The sequence below is a fragment of the Sylvia atricapilla genome, chromosome 5 (genome assembly GCF_009819655.1).
Source record: "Sylvia atricapilla isolate bSylAtr1 chromosome 5, bSylAtr1.pri, whole genome shotgun sequence".
Classification (NCBI taxonomy): domain Eukaryota; kingdom Metazoa; phylum Chordata; class Aves; order Passeriformes; family Sylviidae; genus Sylvia; species Sylvia atricapilla.
In genome coordinates this window covers 49,430,348-49,448,631 of record NC_089144.1, presented here as the reverse complement: position 1 = coordinate 49,448,631, position 18,284 = coordinate 49,430,348, and the positions used below count along the sequence as shown (strand labels likewise).

The 18,284-nt window shown below is 38.0% G+C and overlaps 1 long non-coding RNA gene across 4 annotated transcripts in view; it reads left to right on the top strand.

Annotated features, from left to right (window-relative positions):
- Window positions 1-817: 817 nt before the first annotated feature.
- Window positions 818-18,284, top strand: part of LOC136361490 (uncharacterized) — a 107,159-nt gene continuing 89,692 nt past the window's right edge. For all 4 annotated transcript variants that reach the window (XR_010743643.1, XR_010743645.1, XR_010743642.1 and 1 more), the window contains exons 1-2: window positions 818-1,248; window positions 2,890-3,037. This is a non-coding gene — a long non-coding RNA (uncharacterized lncRNA). The remainder of the gene's footprint in view (window positions 1,249-2,889; window positions 3,038-18,284) is intronic.

Sequence of the window (18,284 nt, the reverse complement as noted above, 5' to 3'; positions counted from 1 at the left end):
TGAGAGTAAAATTATTTAATGAGCAATATGGGGACTGGCAAAGGAAACACATAGCTACCACGGCCTCCTGAACTACCATAGTATGTCCAGTGCACCAAGGGAGAATATTCCTGAAAAATAAGGGATGAGGAAAAGGCTTTTGAAGTGGTGAAGCTTAAAGGAGAAAGTAGGAGTCTTTAATGTGGAATCCTTACTTCCCATAAATTAGATTAACTGTTTAAATGCCATAAACAGCAAATTAAATATTTCAGATGTTCATAAATCAGAATATAACATTTGTCCAGAGTAAGAGCTAAGAAAATTAGAGCTTATTGGCTCATAATTCATCTACATCTTTAAGATCAATTAGCAAGTTATAGGAAAAATAGATTGTAGTGAAATATTTGAGGCCTGCAGTTCCTTTGAAAATGCAGTTTGGATTTTCTCTTTTAAGATCTGTCAGTACCAGATTGTTACCTCAAGTCACTAGTTATTGTTTGTAACTGTGAGGACTGTATTTTCTTTAAATGAAACCTCTACAAATAAATATTAAGAAAAGCATTTATTTTCTGAAGCCAGTGTAGAGGCCCAGCTAAGTCTCTTCATTCAATTTTAATTTATTTTAAAAGGCTATATTACAGCGCAGATGTCTCATATTCTACATACATTTTCTTATTTGTAAAGCTGAAGATTGGGGCTGTATTTTGTCACCTGTTGCCTGCACAGGACAAAAGGGGCAGGGGGGAACAAGATTTACTGATCATGCAAGTTTTTGCAGGGAACTTGTTCATCATTTCATTACCGATTGGTAAAAACCAGCCACTTTTTTTTTTTCCCCTCTGCTTTTAGGTGCCCCAGAAAATCGTACAATATGTGTGCTTCAGACAGTGCCAGGGAAGCATAATGAGGTGTTTAGTCACAGTTTGGATGTGGTATTTGTGGAAAACAGTGCAGGAACTGTGGGCTGGATTTTCAAGGGAATAGTCCTTGTAATCCAAGGCTGCCTGAATCCCAAACTGGTATCCAGGCAATAGCAGCGCTAAATTCTCTGTTTGCTTTTTGTTAGGCTCTTGTCTGCTGAATATTTTCCTTTTCTTGCAAGGACTGCAGCATGGCTGGGCATTTTGGTGATGGAGTTTGTTGGTTTGGTTTAGGGTTTTGTTTTGGGTGTTTTTTTTTTTGTTGTTGTTTCTTCTGTTAACCCTTGGATTTCTGTTCGCTCCCTTTATTGCAGAGCATCTCCGTAAATAGGAATTCAAACAGTCTGGAGTAAGTGTGCTTTTCTAATACGGAATACATGGATGGGAGGGCTTGGAGGGGCAAATCTTTGTTTTGTGGGCCAGTAAAATACTAATGTGCTAGCGTTTTCCCTTATTTTGTATTTGGATTTAAAAGTCAGTGGTGTAGTGGAGCACTGTGGTATAAATGGCAGTCTTACCTAATGCTCTGCAGTTCAGAGAACAAAGATTTCTTTGGGCATAGCCATGTCTGAAAGACTTCAGTATTGATGTACTCTGCCAGTCAATTATACATATTTTACTGTATGTGCAAAGACAGCATTATGCAGGCTTTGAGAATTCAGAATTGTATATTGGAAACCTGTTAGGATGTCGGACTGTATGGAACTGCAAACACCTCGACTAGTAGTGAAGTGCATCACTTGCTTGTAGCAGTGCTTTTCTGTGGGTGTACGATTGTGATGTATAAATAAGTAAAAGATGCTGGTCTAACAAAATAATTTTGGATTTGGTGTTATTTAATAGACTATCTGTAAGGTATGTCGTCAGCTCCTAACACATCTCAACATAACCTCTGTTCTTATTTTAATTCTGATTTGTTCTTTCAGCAAGCATAATAGCATGAATCTGAATCTATGGATTCAGGTTATAAATGTAATTTTAAATTTAAATAAACAAGAATCTTACTTTAACATTAATTTCACAGTTCTAATGATAGTTAAACAAAAGTATCTTTGTGCAGTTATTTGCAAAAAAAAAATTGAGCTTAAGTTGCTGAACCCTAAATATTGTATTTTCTGCTTTGTTGTTGAATGCTGGAGCTGGTTATTTGAAAACAGTAGGGGTTTTTTGAGATATGGGAGAAGTTTGCTTTCTCACTTTGAATTTGTATTGACTATTTTCTGGTTAAATAGAATATGAAATGTAGTATAATTGCAGTGTTGTTTAAATAATGAATTAAAGCCAGCAGATGACACAATGTGCAAAGCAGTTTATAGCAACAATCGATTTTCACATAGTTCTGTGTACTGCCAAACTATGGATAAAATAAATTGGATTAAATATAATAAGAGTAAGGACATTGTCTGATACTGGCTATGCAGCATCATTATTACCTGGAAGAGTTTGTGTGGTACATGAACCAGGAAAGTCTTACTCTTTTTTTAATTTTTTTTTCTTCTTTTTTTTCCTTTTTTTTTAAATGAAGTCATAGATATCCCTGAGTGTCACATCCATAGACTCCCTGAAGAGACAAGTTCAGGGATGTCTCTGTCAGCTTGTCTTGTGCTGGCATCTATTACTGCTACAAAACATATAGGTTCATCTAAACCTTCTCTGAAAAGTCCCTGTTCTGTGAATTTTTGCAGTACCAATGGACGACATGTCATATGAAACCCTAAAGATAGCCAATGTCATATAAAACTCTAAAAAGAGATAGCCGGAGGGGTAGTTCTGCTGTCAGCATAGAACACATTTTCATTATTTTTTTCTGTGGTTTGAATAGAGATTCAAATCAGGCCTACCAAATTGTTTGCAATGAAACAGAAAATACAAATATGGGGGTGTGTGCAAATATATTTTTTTGGTTTTCATCTGCCTAATTAAATCAGCAGTATAGTATCTGATGTCCATTAAAAATGTGGGGTTTGTTTTGGGTTATTTTTTTTTTCAGTGCCTGACTTGGAAAGTATTTAATGGTCAGTGGAAAAAAATGAGGAAGAGGAGGGTGTGGCTGCTGCTGGGAGGCTCTGGCCCTGCAGAGGGTCCCTGGCTTGTAGAGATGTGGTCCTGCATCAGCACAAAACGAAGACTTCTTTTTGGTAAAACTGAGTTATTCTTTTTTGTTGTTGTTGTTAATCAGAAAACAAGCGAGCGTACAATCCTGCTATTTCCTATGCCTATTTCTGAAGGCTGGTCAGTGGTCCTCACTTGAGTTTGGTAGCTTTATTCATGTCTTGTTTTGCTCCAGACTTTCCAACTCTTTGCCTAATCAGTCATGACAAGAACAACAAAAACTAGTTTCAACTCTGCAGGGCAATAGGAAAAGTGGTTTGATGTTTTGTTACTCTGAATAGCCAGTGAGGGACTGATCCTGTATGTGCTGGGGTGGATCTGTACTCATATCTGAATTTTTATTTTCACTCTGCATTGTGCCTTTATTCCCTGAGCTGGCACATATACACACAGATATTTCTGTCTACAGTTCTTCATATTATGGCCACAATTACAGCATCATAAAGTCTTGAAATGAGACTGAGAATACTTTCAAGTGGGATGAAATTTTGACAGTATTTTTAGAAAATTGTATGGTTTTTTTTTTTTTTTTTTTTTTTGGTTTTTTTTTGAGACATAGGCCCCCCACTTGTTACAAGGGCAGTTTGTTAATAATGCTGATTTACAATTTTAGTTCTGACCAGCTGATGTTAAAACTATTTTTATGCAGTGGTACAGTTTTAGCATTCCTTTTTTTCCCTTTGCTGCTGTAAATATAGTTTGAAAACATGTGAATTCTACTGATACCATAAGTGAAGACAGAGCTGATGAAACTTCAGTAGTAAAACCACTCACCGGTGTGGTTACAGAATCTGCTCCCACATCTCATGTCTTATATTTGAGCTCATCATCTCTTAATTATGTATCCTTGTCTTCCTTTGAAGAGCAGCAGTGTGTGGGTTGTGGTGAGGTATTCTCACAGCTTGGGTGAATTGTTAGCCACAAGACCAAAGGCTGAGTGTAGCAAACCACTGCATGAGTGGCAATATCCCAGGATCTGACACACAACTTGGACTCTCCCTTAAGTATTAAATGGGCTTTGCAAATAATGATGCATGGATGGGAAAAAAGATAGTAAGATAAAAGAAAGGAAGTTTATGTGTTACAAAGCAGAGCACTATATGCAACATTTATATAGTAAAACAAAGTCTTACAGTTTAGGGTTTTGCTGATTATTTGTGGTGGCAGAGGGAGAGCAGGTGGCAAAGTAAACATGCTTGTTTTTATGTGGTTTTGTGACGTTTGAATGATGCATTGACAGCATTGTGTCAGGCACCATAGCTAGCTTAGAGGATGAGGCATTTTGCATTAGATAAAGTGAACTCGTCTATTTTTTTACCGTTTCTTTGGCCACAGAAAACAAAAGTAGAAGTTACTGCGCTGGAACAGGCCCACAGTGTAATTAATGCCAAGTCGACCCTGACATTTTTTGCAAAGGGTTAATTGGTAAGAGGCTGAAATTGACCACCATCAGATCCTTTTGGAATACCCTGTCCTTGTCAGAAAGTGGGCCAGGCAGGTCCCTTAGCTTTGCACAAAGGTCTGTGTGGTCTTTCTATCAAACAATCATATCCAACACAGTATTTTTGTAGGCTATGGATAGAATTATTCTTTCCTATTCCTGCTGATGTCTCTTAAAAAGGCATTGATTTTCATGTGCTCAGGCTGCACATTGAAAAAGAATATGTTCCTATAGTTTGAATTTACTGCCTATTTAATTTAGCTGCATCATTTCCCTTTCAAGACTGGAAGCAGGTGAGAAAGTCAGACTACAGATCCTGACTTTCTGACTGTGTGTCTCTGCTATGTTCCATGTTGCTCATGTGCTCACTAACATAAGTAGTTTGATCACTTTATGTTTTCATAGATGGACATTATTGTAGACACCTACCCTTGCACTCCTGTTACTTCTGTAGCTTTAATGTAGCTAATGAGGAAAGGCTCATTAGCATTCTCAGGAAGCTGCTTCCCTAACAGGCGGATATTAGAAGGACAATGTTTTCAATACAGGATTCTGTTTTCCTGCTTGATTTACCTGACATTATTGCATATTCTTGAAAGTTTCCATTGATTTGTTATGATGGCACCCAGGTCTTCCCCTTGGAGAATCTTGCAATATGATCTCTTTAGCAATTATATTTTTTAAAAAATTACTGTGTTTCACATTCACTCAGCTTGATTAAACCCTTCAGTAACCCCAGTACTTTCCCCTTGCTTGTCATTTTTGCCACTCTTTGTTTTGCAGCTGATCTTTCCAGATATGAACTAAAGTTAAAAGCTGATATCAGCATGGCTTCTGCATTCAACAGCTCTTAACATTTCTCTTGCCAAAATGTTTTTTCATTTGTACATTTCACTTTTGGCTCCTTAGCTTGTTTTCAGTCATGACTCCAACTTCCAGTCATGACTATTGTCTTTTCTTTATGGTCTTCATGAGTCACATTGTCAAAGCCCTTTTGAAAGACCAAATAAATAATAATGAATTTTGTGGATGCACTCAAAGTTTTAAAAGACATATTTTTCGTTATGTTATCCATGTTATTTTTCTCCTCGTTATGTAATCCTTGCTCAGGCATTGAAGTTATAATCTTTTAAAGTAGCCTTCCAGACGGTTTACAAAATCACAGAATTCATTGGCATGTAATCTGGATCACCATTTGTGGCTATTTTTGAGCACTGCTATCCTTTCATTCCTGATAGAAGAGAGCAGATTTTTGTTGGAAGCCCTGCCTTCAACCTTGGGCTGCTTCTGAAAGGCTGTGTGTGTCCTCAGAATGGCTTGCCTTTAATTTATCCCTTTATTTCAGCACTTTCTGTTTTGCTATCGGCTGTTCTTTCACCCTTTACTTGCAAAAGAATTGGTTAATGGGATTTGCTATTTGAAAGGACCAGGGGGAACAATTTTGTGACTTGAATATCATAGATTTTTCCAACTGTATTAAGCCTAAAAAGTCATTTTTGCCTAAAAGGTCTCTTATGGTCTGTCTGGATTTCTGGGCAACAGGAGATAGAGAGGCACATCTTAAAATGTGAGGTAGGGTCAAGATTGCTCCATCCTCCTAAAAAATGTAGATTTTATGTCACAGAATCATGTTTCCTCTGTTTTCCTGTTCAAGAGAAGGGACATCTCATTCCCTCACTTTCCTGAGTGTTGTTTTTGCTTTCCATCTTGGAGGGAGAGCGCTGTTGGCTGGTGTGAAAGAGAACTGAGAAACAAAAGACTGGGAATTTCCACAGGAAGAAATAGTGGGTATTTTTTATTAATATCCCAGATTAGGAACCCAGCTAACAAGAAATGTTAGTATGGCCATACGGGGGGAGAAAAGGCAAGGTTCCTTTTTTGCATAACTAAATAGCTCAAGGTCATAATCAGCCATTATTTTTTCTGTGGTGTTTTTTGTCTCCTTTCTTCACTACCTTTGTTTCCCAGTACTATTTCAGTCTTGCCAGACAATTGTTGTGCAGTCTTCCTGCTTCTAACGTATGTCAATAAATTGTCCTTATGTCACTGGTTCAGTCCTTATGCTCCCAATCTCCATTTTTAAATCTTAATGTCTGAGTATATTCTTTGTTCTGGTTGTTTCAGTCCAGTGCTTTTTGGAAAAGGTACCCCTTTGCCTCAGCCTGATACAAAGCTTTGCTCAGTACTCACATTGCTTTTGCCCACCTGCTCCTTCTGTGTGTAGAGATTTTGTTACCCTTTTTTCCTAAAGGATATACTATGCCTGCATAATGTCTTGTGCCACAAAGCAGAGTGTTTCCCTTGAAATTGATGGGAAGATCTGATGAACATTGTTTTAAATACCTACTGTACATTTTTGCTTTGTCCTGGACACAACCTATTCTAAACCTGTTGTCAAGGCTTTCTAATTCCACGTTCTCTCCTTGAATCCTGGTGTATAATAAAAACGCCCAATACTATCATAGCAGATTTCAGGGAACAACAGTCACAGGAAAGTGTGTGACTAGATTTGGTTGTTTCAGGCACAGAACTGGACAGGTGAGAGTTACCCCAGGTGCCAGTCATTCACCCACATGCAGTAGGGATGCTGCCCATCACAGTGCAGACACATGGTCTGGAATTTTCTTCTTTACTCTTGGCTGTGTTGGAATCTGCAGTAACTTTCTGACTCCTACTACTGGGGTGAGAAAAGATCAGAAACCACAGGAACAGGAACTGCAGTGGTGGGCAAAGAAGCACCAGTGCAGGCTGGGTGTAAGGAGATCGCAGCTTGCCACACCTCTTGCATTAATTCATGCTGCTAGAAACTGAAAAGGTGAACATATTGTTATGGACCCAAAAATAGCTCTTTTGCACAAAGTGTCTGAGAATGGAGGGACACCCTCTCAGCCCTCCCCCTGTATTGTTCATGTGGGCCTCTAGGATTTTTGGAGTTTTGGCCACTCTTGGTCCTCTTCTCAAAGTTGCTAGTGATGGGTGATTTCAGGCTACTCCAACTCATTTAACCCTATGTGGGGTTTGTGGTGCTGAGCTCCCTGCACCAAAGACTTTCAGCAATACCTAGCCCCTTTGCCTGGCCTGATTCCTAATGTCTTCTGGAAGCTCTAACATAATATTCAGCTTAATCAGAGGTGCCTCTGCCTGAGGATAAGGAAGAGAAAATATCTTAGTTTGGACCACTCTCTTCTGTGTGCTCTTTTCCTGCTATTGTGGCCATCTAACTGATGGTAACATGCATCCCAGTGAGCCACATCATCACAGGTGAGGAAACCAAGGTACAAAGCAAATTTGGGATCTGTCAGCAGGCCAGTCGATTAGAGGTGAGAATGGGAAGGAGACACTCCAACCTGCTGTCTAGCTCTGTTACAAATGCAACATTAATTTAGCTGTTTCAAGAGATACTTCTTTTAATATCCAAATTAATAATTATGTTCTAAGGTATTATGAGAAGTTTGTAAGAGAAATCTTAACAGCCAAAGTAAGTGCTTATTTAGTCTGATAAAGTTTAGCAATCAGCATATGTGAAATTTTATAGACAGCACATTTTTAATTTGTTTTCCTGGATCTTTTTGCAAGTGAGCTATCATGGAGTTAGTAATTGCCTACAGCAATAGGCAGCTTCTCTGCCCTTCCACAGACTACAGGATATTTTAAGAATTTCATTTATAATAGTCACTTGCACTCTTTAATAACCATTTTAAGACCAAATCAATTTTATAAATCAACTCAGAATTTTTCGGAAGGAGATACAAAATAAAAAAATTGTAATGAGATTATAAATTTTCACTTAGAACATTTTGATAACTTTAAAATTAACCTTCAAGCAGCTGGCTGGCTCTGCAGAAATTAACCTGGTTCTGAAACATGAATTTGTAAAGACTTTTGCTCTGAAAATAATGTGCCACCGAGCCATGACAGCTTAAGGTGTCTCTTTTTTGAAGGGGGAGTAGGTGGGGAAGTCCAGTGATTTAGTGACTGAAGAGAGTTGCCACTTGCGTGAGCTCCATCCCTAGGGATATGACCTTTTTAATCCTCTTTAGTTAATGTATTGGTGATCTTTACTTAGGCAGAGTAAACAGCGCTGTTCTGAACAAAGGGGAGGTCATGCTTCCTGCATTACACTCTGACCCCGGGGTCACGGCCTTTGTTCACTTCTCAATGGGAATTGCTCTCCGAGGGCCACCACAAAATGGAGAACTAATTTCGGCACGTGCTGGCGGAGAATGGCAGAGTATCAGGTTTGCCTCAGCCCAACCTCCGAGGGCGCCGCGCTCACAGCCAGAGGAAAAGTCAGACTATTTCAAAGAGGACCTATTAGCTCCTCAATTACCAGTGGCTGTGGCGCTTAATCCCTCGTTGAAGGAAATATATTGCTGGGGTCTTCCCCCCTGTAACTCAGTTGCTCACCTTCTGGCCTTTAATTTTTTTTATTTTTTTTTAACCTCTGGCTGGATTCTTCCAAAGGAAGAAGCACAGACTAGTGAAAAATAGCGATTTCTTCCCTTAAAAGAAAGTGAGAAAGCGCGTGGCAATTGCAGCATCACCTTGGGCCTCTGAGGTCTCAGAATGAGCCTTGTTTCTCAGCCCATAAGGAAGCGCCGTGCTGGGTCCCAGAAGACTGTATTCAGCATTTTTCCATAATTTCTTCTGTGTGTTGCAGCAGTGCACACACACACAGGGCCCTGTGAGGCCAAGCATGGCAAGCACAGGGTACTGAGCCAGAGAGAACTAGAACTTCCTCATCTTTATCACTGATTTTATGCGAAAAGGCTGGGATTTTTTTTTTCTTGGCTTCAAAAGTAACTGGTGGCAGAATGTGATGCATCTCATTTTTAGCTGCTGTGACTAGGGAACGTATATAAACATGGTAGCTGAGATAAATTATCTGGAAGACTTGCATACAGAAAGCCACCACCTTTTGCTGAAAGTTTGTTCTTTTTCATCTGTATGCTCTCTTTGCTCAGCAGTAAAATCAGTGAAATACAATTTTTGATCATAAAATAATTAGGTTATAAACAACTTCAGTCAGCATACGGCTTTTCCACATTTCTTCATTCTATTAAAAAAAAAAAAGCCAAACCAAAACAGCCCTAATTGCTGATGACAGCCAAGATGTGTAAAACACAGCAGGGTTAGAACTGAGCACAAGGGATCGGAGTGTATTGGGGGAGCTTATAATATTGCCATCACAAAAGTAAATAACACTACAATAGTAAACTTTGAGACTTCTGTGGCTGTCAACATGAATAGGATTAAGGTAAAAATATCTCTGCATTCCAGTAATTTCAAGTAAAATGTTACATCCCTCTTTAAGTTTTCTTGCAGTTGAATCATTTAAACAAAAACTTCTAATAATCTACTCTTAGACTTAAAAGTACATTCTGTAATACAGCAGAGTGAGCTTTTTTAACAAAAGAAGTGGCCGAGCAGCTGAGCCATCGTGCCCTTTGAGTGAAAACTCTCATTCAGAGCTGAACCAAATGTGAGCAGCAAGTGATGCTGACGGCAGCAATACTGAAACCAGCCCTTCTGTGTCCCTTATTTGTTGCTGGAAATTCCCAAAGTCTGCTGCCTTTAGATTTTTTTATAGGAAGATAGAGTGGAAATGTACATTTATTGTTTTTCCACTAAAAATAATATTGTCAGGTTGACATAAGTCTATTATTCACTCGTGTTACTTAGTTATAATGAATATGTTTACTAACAAAAATAAAAGTCCATCCCCTTTCATAATTTTTTTCAGTACTACTATTGCTTTTCTGTTCTCTGCTGCATTTTAGAGATTAAAAAAAGAGTATCTATGCAATGCTATTTGCATTATTTTGGGATATTTTTTTTCTTGCCTTAAAGCATTGATATGGTTGTGCTTTCTTTGGAGTTAATGAGCTGTAGTAGAATTTTAAAATGTGCATAGCAGCTTGGAGTTCAAAAGAAAAAAGTTAAGAAAATAGTCGATATTCAAATTTTAAAATGCCTTTTTTTCTTTGAAAAGATATTGGGACCTAACAATAACTATAGGAAGTGCCTGATGAAAGGGAAAAATATTTTTTTTCAGTGTGTTAAACATTTCAGCATGCAATATGATAATTTAGGATGCCATTGTAGAAGTGCCTCTTTTGAAAGACCCTTAGTGAAGGGAACCTTTTGGAATGCTTTTGCTTTGAATGTTCATGACTCAAACCTCTCAGGATCTTTTTTGTTTAGTTTTGTTTTACTGTTTTAAAAAGAGATTTATCTGTGGCAAGGTTTAGATTAATAGAATGAGCAGAGAATGGTTATTTTACTGTATGAACTTGGCTCCTCAGCATTACTATTTCTGGCACTGATTTTTCTAGCTAGTGTACCTGGTAAAGCATAATGGTGGGTAAGATTTCTCTCATTTCCTAGACAAAGATGTTGCTGAAATTAAAACATGAGCTTCTAATTTTGGTATCAAAATTGTTTCCAAATGTGACCCCTGCAGTGAAAACCAAGTAGGAACCGTTCATATTTAATAGTCTTTTCTCTTTAGCAACTGGTGTACACTTGTCTGTACTGCTTTTAATATGAAACTATTTCTATTTCCCTGTTGATTTCCTTGATTCTCTGGACCATTGAAATGTATGAGTTGAAGGAGGGAAAACATGAAAAAAATTTTAAAATAGTCCTGTAGAATATGGGGGTTGGTCAGGCTTTAGGTGTGCTATGGAAATTACGAAGTCTGTTCTTTACATTTTGAAGATAAAGATTTTTCTAAACACTAGGATATATATTCAGGCCTAGTGTAATTCAGCAAAATTCATTTGAAGTGAATGCTTATTTTCCTTATTTGTTTGATGTCAAAATCTGTTCTTCTGCCTCTTTCCCTTAAATACTTCAATAAAAAGAAGTATGTGAAAGTGTAAAAAAGCTACCTGGGTGCAGATAGCTGCATATCATACATTCATATGTGTGTGTGGTTTTTAAATTAATACTTGGGTGAGCAGAAAATACAAGACAGACGTTAGTTGCACCTGTAAAAATAAAAAGGCAGCTTCTCTGGGAAACTGCATTGCTCAGTTTTTCTGTGGTAAGAGGATCCTTGCGTTTTCCACTGGCGTTAACCCCTTTGGAAGGAAAAATGCATGACAGCCTCAAAATGGTGTTCTGTTAGGTAAAGGCAAAGATGAGCTGGAATTGTGCAGTAGTTCCGTCACAAAAGGGCCTTTTCTAATAGATTTCCAGTAATTTTCTTAGACTGCTTAGTGTTTTGGCCAGTAAAACGTGAACAATAATACAGTAAACATGATACTCCTATAGAAATGTTTCCCTGTGAGCATGAGATCCCCATTTGCTACACAAACAGTTGTGTAAGTGCAGTTTTAAAGCAAAACTGTTTTTTCAAGTCCCCACAATGAGTCTGAAGTACCTGCTTTACTTTCCCTTTTGAGCTGAACACTCAGGGCACTGGCAGCTGAAGGCTGGAACATTTTGGTCTGTGCATGCAGTGCTTTATTCAGTGAAATCCCTGATGTTTATGTCAGTGTCCCTCCTGCTTCCAGGTGTGGGAGCAGGGTCCTGCATCCAGGCAGTCCCAGAGCAGAGAGCTTTGTTCTCGGAAGGTAGGGATGAGTTGGTACGGTAACACCGAGGGATAAAATTCCTGCTGCTGTGGTGCTGTTACAATCAATTTCTTTCCTGTAGCTCTTACTCTGTAGTTAAGTTGTGTTAAAGTTTTTAAAATTTATTGTTGCATTTATTTATATACCGAGAAAAACAGTGGTCCTGAATCATGCCTTCCATTGATTTTTCCTGTTGTAATTCAAATGTAACCCTTCATTGGTAATCTCTAGGCTGCATTATAAAAATATTATCATTTCTATTGTGCAGAATTACATAAACAATAATAATTTAGAGTATCATTCTAGTAATATTCACACTTACTGGACTGTGGTAGTGAGAGACTATAACTGCATACGTACACATACATACCTGTATCCAGGTGTCCCATACTGCACCCACGTACAGAAGGGAAGAGTATGTGATTTTGTTGAAATGATCACTGGGGGAAGGGGGAATTCTTTAATTTTACTGCAGATAAATAATGGAAGCAATATGAGCTTCAGACATCAACTTTCATTTTGGTATTTGGCTTCAAAACTTTTTTGAAAAGCAGCTGTATTTCTAATTGAGTCAGGGAGACTTCTCCACATCAAACCCAGTTGCATTCTCCTGTTGCCAAGACACAAAAGGTCTGGGGTTTTCTCCCTGTACAGTTTTCTTACTAAGTTACTTGTTTGCATTATATTAAAAAAAAAAAATCTGTACAATTTTCTTGAAATTTTTGGCATTAAAAAAATTAATTTCATTATATTTCTGTTGGTAAATTTTTCTGGGAATATGCATTTAAGAGCTGACCTTTTAATATTTCTGTGCTTTGGTCAGCCATTTAAAATATTCAGTAAAATGCTTTTAGGCCCTAAGAAAAATTTGCCAAATTCAAAACTTGAAATTTCCATGGACTAGTCACAGACATCCCCTGGGATGAACTGAAAAACATAGATCACTGAGTAAGTCTGGGAGCAGGTTTTCACAATTTTGCCCCCTCCTTTTTCTTTTTTTTTTTTCTTTTTTTTTCTTTTTTTTTTTTTTTTTTTTTTTTTTTTTCAATACCCATTTTAATATTCATGCTGCACTTTATTAGTGTAGGCAACATAGCAAAAAACTTCATTTGGTCTTTTCCTTGTAAGGGCTTTTGTGTTGGTAATAAGCTTCAGTAAAATCACCTTTATTAAATTTTGGCACACGTTTAATCGCATGGATGCTGATTCATCTTTGAAACAGCAAAGCGGGAAATTAGGGGGGGGAAAAAAAGGATTTTTTTTTTTGCAGTGAATTTCTGGTTTGCTGGCAACACCAAAATGACCCTCCTTTCTAAAACTCACTTTACACACCAGTGTGGGATGACAGCCCAGGGGGAGTATGGCCTCATCCCAAGCCTTGCAATTGGCTTTCTGTCCACAGGGAGAGAAGAGACCTTTAGTGATATCACCTTTGCATCTGTGCAGGACATTTTGGTAACCCTGAAACTGAAATGTAGCAGAATTGTGTTAAGGATGAGTTTTTAACTTAAGGCATCCCTTCAAAATCCGTGAAACTTAATAAGGCACAAGTGTGACAACTGCAATAAGTGTGACATTGCAGACAGAAAGACAAAAGACTGAAATGACACCATTCGTGGAACAGAAACTCTCTAAAGTACTGTCCTTTTTTCCACAACTGTATATTATACCTGCAGCTGATACCAGGAGTGTAGAAGCCTGTGTTTGTCTGGCTGGATAAATACATGAATACTTCCAGTAGGTTCATTATTCTCTTGACATTATATTTGATTATTACAATGATGTGTTAATATTGCTCATGTTAGGAGCAGGTTTTTTTTAAGGAGTGGGATTTAAATTTACCAGTGCTAATATACTGTCATTGTGTGAGGTTCTAGTTATCCTTTAGATAGAAAATCATAGGTGTACCTTATATACCAAATATTTTACATTTAATAGGCTCAAATGAAATGGTAACTTGAACTGTAGAGCTGGAGTTGGCCACATAAATACATCTGATACTAACACTCAGCTCACAAACGGTATTCTTTATCTGCAACCATTTTGGATTGTCTCTGTGTATAGTACATAATTGCAGCTATGCTATGGAAGTGCTACTGTAATGGAAGTCCCTTTTTATTTTCTTACAGTTTATGGAAATTTTTCATCTTTGCTATCATTTCACTACCAAAAAAACCACAAAGGAATTTGTGCTCTATGTGAATCTTGTGTGCACTGCAATTCGCTTTGTTCAGGATTGTTGCACACTGGTGTAATTAAAACATAGACGCTTAATATAAGGGAACTTGGTCACTGGACAGCTCTTAAGTAGTTTAAAAACCTTTAAGTAATTTAGGATATAAAAGAATTTTAAGCCCTTTTTAGGCCTGACAAATTCTAAGTTTTCAATGAAGATTTCATCACGTATATTTCCTTACTTTTTGCAGCTTATTATTCCCTAAAAGCAAACATTTTCCTTTTTATTTCCCCCATGTGTTCTTTTTCCTTTCTTTTTCTTCACTCTTTTTATATACATATATATATATATATATATATATATATGAGGGAAGAGGGGGAGACGGACGACGGGACTGATTTATTTTTTTTTTAATCCCCAGCAGCTTTTTCTGCGAGGTGCCCATTAGATGGAGGGAGGGCTTGGGTTGGAAGCCAACGCGGTGCTGCCGGGGCAGAGCAGGAGTGGCCGGGCTCAGCATTCCGGGCGGGAATGCCGCCTGGGATCGGGCTCTCCTCTCTCCGTGCGGGGCTGCCAAGGGACCGCCGCTCACCTGCACCGGGGCCGGCGGTCCCCAGGCAAAAGCACAGGAAAAAAGGGAAAAAAAAAAAAAAAAAAGGGAGGGGAAAAAGTTGCAAGATAAACAAAATTACGTCGGTAGCACCCTTAAAAACCCTGCTGATGCAACCACCCCTTTAATACCTCCTTTCTTTTGAAGAAAAGAAAAAAATTAAATTAAAAAAATAAGCAACTTGTCCTAGTGCCAGAGTTTCACTTATGTTGATACCAGTTTAATGCCAAGTTTTCTGTACAACGCTATTGTTAAAGTACAGTGTACTGGAGGAAGTGTTTCTGCAAAATGCTTCATTATGTTTTTGAAGGGAAGGGTGTAGAAATACATCCTCATTCAGCTTGCTTTTACAGTTTAGATCATTTCAGAATTGTCTATTTGGTATTTCAACATTTTTCCCCCATAATTTAATAGGCCACGGATCCATTGGAATTAATGCAAGTTATCCAGCAGTAAATAGAACTTTCTTAAGTGACCTGCACAATGGCACTATGTGTAATTGCTTTCCTTTCTCTGAAGTGTGCACTCCTGTAATCCCCAGACTGGTCCTTTCAGGGAATGGTGCACAAGACTGCTTTGCTTTTCTACATAGATTTTAATTATTTGTATTTTTAATTCCTAGAGAGTGCCTTTAAAAACAAAAGCTGTCTAAATGTTAAGTAAATTTATTCTTGGTGATTTTTTTTTTTTTATAATCTGCACTGTAATTATTTTAATGATACAATAAAATAAAGGAGCAATTTACACTTTTCTGCATAACTTAATCTTTAAAAAAAAGTTTAATTAGATTATTAAAAAACCCCTAAATATGTATCTGATTATCGTATATTAAATATTATCTTATATTAAATATTTCTGAAGGCTGTTAAATTACAAACCATCCTGCATTGCAAATGAGTTGTATTATCTGGAGAGCAAAAAAAATCATGAACTATTTAGAGGTGACCTCAGTGTGGATGTCTCTATCATACCAAACTGAGAGGAAATAACAAGAGATGCCACTTTGAGTTAAAATACAAGCAAATTAATTAGTGTTCAGCAGGAGTATTTATAATGAGTTTCCAATAGACAGAACTTGTATTAAAGGAAAAGAAAGGAGATATAAAATTCTGTAATAGTATAAACTGTGGTATGAAAATACTGGCTTACTACTATTTGTATAATTTAAATTTATTCAAGCATTATGAATCATAAAATAATTCTTCCACCTCCCTTTTTGGAATTCCATTTCTGTTAAGTGAAGCTTACAAGTTGGACTTGAAATAATTGTTTTCCTGTTTCCTGAATCCCTGATTTTTTAGTACTGTGGTAACCTGAAGTCAGACAACTTTAAATCTTACTTCGCAACTGTGGTGACAGAATGCATTTACGTGTCCTCTTGGTGGAAGGGTAGCTTTGGGTGGATGAATATGAGCCATAATTGTGTAAAGGCAAGGCACTTTTAACCCTCCAAATGCACCAAAATTATCCCCATTTAAAGCAGGCAAAAGAAGGGATGAACCTCGGATGTTTTCACACTAACAAAAAATGAGAAAGGAAGGGGCAGGTATGGAGAGTAAAGAACAAAAAGAGCTGTATTTTATATAGAAACTATAAAAATAAATAGGGAGCTAAAAATCATGTCTGAAAAGTAAGGGGGAAAGTCATTCAGAAAGCTGATTAAATACAAGTAAAACACTCTGAACTAAGCAGTTCGTCTATGTAAGTCTGATCCTTCCCTAAAAACTAGGTCTGTCTTTTATATTTCATTGGCATTAAAAGTTGTTGACTGCACTATCACGTGTAATCTCCTTTTTTTTCTGTGAAGGGTTAACATTCTCATCTATGCATGTTCTGTTAAAATAAATACTATCAGGAATGTCATGCCGTTACTTTAAAACAAAAATGATAAGAGTTTTATCTGGATATGATGGCTGTCTGCTGCTAAGGCTGTTACCCAGAAATTTTGCTTGCTTTTACTTTTTAACCACCCAGAATTTGTGCACATCTTCTGCATCCGCAGTATACATGCAATAGAGACCATTTATTAGAAGAGGTCAGAATTACTAGGTGTCATTTTACCGAAATAAATATTTGTGGGAAAGTTACTGTTTAAATATCTTGTCAACTGTGTCCTGATAATCTCTAGTATGCTTTTACTATAATTCCCTAAAAATAAATACTAGAAACATTTTGTGGTTTCACACCATTAAAAAAAAAAAAATAAGTCAGTAAGAGAAAACCATAAAACATATATTTTGCTTGCAGAAGAAATGTGTATTCTCTTCAGAATGTGGTTGAGCATTTTCTGGAGATCTGAGGCTGGATGGAAATCGGGTAACAGAGGTTCCCTAAATCTGCCACGGCAGGAGTTGTTGGAGCTGTGGCAGGGCCAGGCAGCTCCGAGAGCCCCACATGTGCCACCCTTGGCCTTGGCTGAGCCCGTGGATTCCAGGGCAGCCCTGGCTGGGCTCAGGCCTGAGGCTGGAGCTGGGCTCCATGGCCGGGCTGCTGCTCCAGGGCAGGGCTGGCCGTGCCAGGCACAGGGCGTGCAGCTCCACCAGCCGGGATACCTGGGCCGTGGAACGGAGCCTTTGTCACCATTTCACTGCAGCTAGGAACTCAAATTCTGTACTTGGGAGGTTCTGGAAGAGGGAAATGCCTCTTGGAAAGAACCTGCCGCTCTGAAACCCCTGCGCTCCATTTTGCAGGATAGTGCATTGGAGAGCAGACCCTTTGGATGGGATAGAAACGTATGTCTATGGTTTTTCTTTTTACATTGTAGTCTTTTCTATCCTCTCATGATCAATATTTGGTGGAATAAAATATCAATTAATATATTCTTTTTCCTGAAGAATATTTTACAAACTTATACACACATGGTATTGACTTTCCAATCAGTTGAAGCTGCCTAGCTGCTTTAAAAGTACATCAGGAAAGCAATGAGAGCATAAGCAAAATCAATAATAAGTGAGAGGCTCGACTATGACTTTAAGGAACTATGTAATCTCTTTTTTCTTACGGTAACATATTTTCCACAAAGAAGACTCTTCAAGGTTGAATCTTGTACAGTCTCCTCCCCCTCTCCACCCTTCCTCCCCCCCCCACCAGTGCAGAGCAAATCAAATGCTTGACAACGTTTTTTGTTAGGAAAGCACACGAAAAAAAATTTTGAATATACCAATAACAGAAAAAGTCTATATATTTTTATTGCAAGAAGGAGATTTCATTGGCTGAATGAAATGGCGAGATGTGACGCAAAAGGACACTTGGACGGTGGAAATGCTGATGTATGCCAAAGCAGGCGCACCAAGAAATGCTGTTGCTATGAGAGAAACAGAGGGAGAGGGAGGGAGGGAGGGAGAGACCGTGAGAGAGCAACTTGTGGAGGCCTTAGTTTTCCTTTTTGGCTTATGGCAGAGAGACTGCAACGTCTCTCGTTTCTAGCAGGGAGTGTTTAGGAGCTTCCAGTGGGTATTTTCATGAG